Source organism: Lutra lutra, chromosome 7 (genome assembly GCF_902655055.1).
Source record: "Lutra lutra chromosome 7, mLutLut1.2, whole genome shotgun sequence".
NCBI lineage: Eukaryota > Metazoa > Chordata > Mammalia > Carnivora > Mustelidae > Lutra > Lutra lutra.
In genome coordinates, this window is record NC_062284.1 from 131,127,570 (window position 1) to 131,132,212 (window position 4,643).

Here is a 4,643-nt window from a genome sequence, read left to right on the forward strand (position 1 = left end):
TCTGTTTTTTGTTAAGTATGCTCATGAGAGGTATTGCTCTATAATTTTCATTTCTTGTAATATATTTGTCACCCTTTGGCATTAAAATTATGGTTGTCTGTTCCTTTTCTATAATTTGAAAGAGTTTGTGTAAGATTAGTTTCATCCCATTAAATGTTTAGAAGAATTTGCTTAGTGAAGAAATCTGGACCTGGAGATTTCTTTATGTGAAAGTTTTAGTAACAGATTCAATTTCTTAGCTATAAAACATTCAGATTTTCAATTTCCTCTTCAGCTGGTAAACTGTGTTTTCATAGACATTCCATTTCATATAGATTTTCAGATTTATTGGTATAAAGTTTTTCATAGTATCTACTTAGAATATTGGTAACTTGTACCGTTTTTCTTATTTTTTTGATCTAGTAGTTTTTTCTTGCTAGCAGTTTGTCAGTTTCATGTCTTTTCAAAAAACAAAACAAAACCCAGATCTAGATTTGATTTTTCTTACATACTTTTAAAAAATTTCATTAATTTCTGCTATTACCTTTATTATTTTCTTTACTCTTCTATTTTCAGATTTAATTTCCTATTCTTTCTCTACTTTTTGGGATGGAAACTAAAATTGATTTTTCACCTTTCTTTTCTTTTATTATATGCAGATTTAAAGAAACAAATTTCCCTTTAAGTACAGCTTTAGCTTTGTTCTTCAAGTTTTGATATATCATTATTTTTATTTTAATTTAGTTCCAAATATTATCTGTCGATGTAATTTTTTTGAATTATTGGTTATATGGAAGTATACTGCTTAATTTCCAAATATTTGAGGAGTTTCTGGTTATCTTTTTGTTATTGGTTTCTACCTTAACCCCACTTTGGTCAGAGAACATATTTTGGATGATTTCACTCTTTGGAATTTGTTGAGATTTGTTTTAAGATGAGCATATGGCAAATTTTGGTAAATGTTCCATAGGCTCTTGGAAAGAACACATATCCCGACAATGCTGGTTGTAGTAAGGTATGTGCATTGGTTAGATTAAAGTTATTACTTATGTTTAAATCTTCCATATTCTTGATGATTTTTCACTATACTATCAGTTAGTTACAGTTCTATAATTTTGCTTTCCATTTTGAACCTATAGTAGTAGGTGTATCAAAATACAAAATTATTATTTCTTCCTGGTAGATTTTTTTTTTATGAACTGTTCTGTATCTTTAGTAATGCTTCTTCACTTACATTTACTTTGACTGATATTATATCAGCCTCCTTTTGGTTAGCCTTTGGTTGGTGTACCTTTTTCAATTCCTTTAATTTCAATTTTTCTTTAGCTCTACACTTAAAAATTGTGCCTCCTGAAAGCAATATATAGTTAGGTTTTAAAAAATATTTTTCTATCTGGTAAGCAGCCTCTTTAAGATTATCCCAAATGATCCCCACCTTCCGTATTCAAGCCCTTGTACAATCTCTTCCCCTGAGTGTACACTGAAACTAACTCACCTCTAGTGAATTCTAAAGATCAGCCATGCTCATAAGTCATTTTATACGTAATGCAAGTTTATCTATATGAAAAATTCCTAGGATTGTTGGGTTAAAAGATGTAATGTACCTATTTAACCATATGCTCACCATTATAATGTGTTAATAAGCCTTATTATATTTGATAGGTGAAAAATTTATATTAAAAGTGAGGTTTAGCATATTTTCATATGCTTAAGAGTCATTTGTACTTCCCCTTCTATGAATGCCTATTAATTTCTTTTGCCTGTTTTAGTATTGGATTGCTGATCTATTTCTTTTTTACTTGAGGGGCTCCTTTTACATTAGATAAATTAGCCCTTATCTTGATGGAGTTACACATATCTCACACAGGTTCTCATTTGCATTTGCTTATGATACTGCTGTCATGAAGAAATTCTTTATCTCTACAAAGTCTCATCTAGCAATCATTTCTTTTGAGGCTTTTTGGTTTTGTGCCAGAAGAAAGGCCTTCTTCATTCTTAAGTCATAAAATTTTCCTCTTTTTTTCTAGTACATTCAGAGTTTTATTTCTTATGTTTAAGTCTTAGAACTGTCTGCAAGTTATCCTGATGTAATGAGTGAAGTGTGGATCCAACTTAATTTTCTTCCAGAATACTACCCAGTGATCTCTACTTCCTGAATAATCTTTTCCCACTGATTGAAAAGCCACCTTTATCATACACTCAATTCCCATATGTATTTAGATCTGTTTCTGAACCGTTCTGCTATACTGATCTATTCACAAATTACCACAATTTTAATCACTGTAGATTTATAAATTTTAAACATCAATAATCTCCCTCTACCAACATCCCTTTCTTTCTCATATATTCTTGCTTGGTTTTCCATATGAACTTCAGAAGCAGTTTTGAAAATCTTTTTTAAAAATCTTATTGGTATTTTTATTGGATATCACATTAAATTTATAGGTTAACTAGGGAGAGGTGACATCTTTATAATGGTGAAATGTTCTTATGTATGAACATAGTATATCTTTCCAATTGTTCAGGTTTTGTTTTGTGTCCTTCATTAGCATTTTAGAATTTTCTACAAATAATATTTCTTGAGTTTATTCCTAAGTATTTTATATCTTCTGTTTTCTGCTGCTATTATAAAGTGGGTCTTTTCTTTCCTTATAGCTGTAATCAGACATTGTGTATACAAAGGCTGTTGATTCTGAAAATTAATCTTGGAGTCATCTAATTTATTAAATTCTTATTTTGTTTCTAAGTTTTTGGTTAGTTCTTTTTAGTTTCTAGATTGACCATCCAATCATATCAGCAAGTTATAATTTTATCCTCTCTTCCTAATTTCTATACCATTAATTTCTTTCTCTTGTCTAATTGTTTTGTTTAAGTCCTGAAGAACAATTTTAAATAATGGTGATTATGTATTTTATTTATATTAATTAATAAATATTGATTTATTATTTGTTTATATTTATTTTAATAATGGTGATTAGTGGACATCCTTATTTCTGATTTAAATGAAATTGTTTTGCTAATCTCAAGCATGGTGCTGGCTTTGGATTGAGATATATTTTATCATACTAAGGAAACACCAAGCTAATCTTAATATTTTATCACACTAAGGAAACACCCAGCTAATCTTAATATTAAATGATCCTTGTGTTCCTGAAATAAGCCTCACTTAGTCATGGTGAATTACTCTTATCTGGAGCCAACCTGACTGGGTTCAAATCCTAGAACCATAACTGGTTGGTATTTGAGTTTGGGCAGAATACTCTATCTGACTCAGTTTCCTTCTCTGAAAAATGGGGATGATACGACTATCTATTGCATTAGGTTGTTGTGAAAATCAAATACAAAAAGTTGACCATCTTTCCACATGCTTAAGGGGCATTTGCATTTTTTTCCTGAAAATAGTTCAAATCTCTTCCCTATTTTTCTGTAGGCCCTCCTCTGTTTTTAAAAGGTCTTTATAAATTAGGACTGTTAGCCCTTAATATGTGAAATAAATTGCAAATATGTTATCCCAGTTATCACTTGTATTTTACCTCGGTGTATTTTGCACGCAAAAGTTTTGGTTTTGTCTTTTAGCATAGTCAAATACATCTCTTACCGTATCAGGACTTTTTTTTTTTTTGTATCTGGATTTTTTTATTGACTTTTTTGTTGTCGTTGTTATGTCACCATACAGTACATGATTAGTTTTTGATGCAGTGTTCCATGATCCATTGTTTGCGTACAACACCCAGTGCTCCATGCTATACGTGCCCTCATTAATGCCTATCACTGGCCTCTGGATTTTTAAGTTACATGTAATCTGGAAGATGACATTAGTGGCCTCAATTTTGTACCATTCTCAGTATCCCCACCCTTTGTCATGTGAATTTACAATCCCTCCCACAAATGTGTGAAGATTATTTTCCTAGTGGTCCAAAGAGAATGAAAGACATGTGGAACAGAGCCGCCTTAGCTGAGCTCAGGTGCAGAACTATGCAATGACTAACCAATACCATTCGAAAGCTCCCTCACTCCAGGTTACAGAGCAGGGGTTGACAATCTTCTTCTTATCAAGGTCAGATAGTAAACATTTGAGGGTTTGAAACCAGGTAAGTTTATATTCTTTCCTCTCCCCTTTTCATCGAATCTCTTAAAAGTTTTTAAAAAAAATTTTATTTAAAAAAAAAATCTTAGTTAGTTCCCAGCAGCCCCAAAATAGACTCTGGCCAGAATTAGACTGCAGGTCAATTTGCTGAGGAATTCATTCTTCCTTTTTCTAGTAATTGTGTGGTTTAATATCATACAATTAAACCTCTGATCAATTTGAAAGTTATCCTGGCATATAGGATGAGGAACAGATCCAATCTGCTTTTTCATATGGCTATCCAGTTATCCCAATACCATTCACTTAAAATGTTAAAAAAAAAATTTTTTTTTTTAAGTAAACTCTACCTCCAACACAGGACTCGAATTCCCAACCCCAAGACTGAAAGTCACATTCTCTATTGACTGAGTCAGCCAGGTGCCCTCAACACCATTCATTTTTATAGCCCATCTTTCCCCCCGCTGACTTCAGACACTACCTTTATTGTATCCTGAATTTCTACAGGAGTCTGTCTATTTAATTTTCTATTGTGTTCCATTTGTTAGCTTGTCTATTCATGTACCCGTACCATACTTTG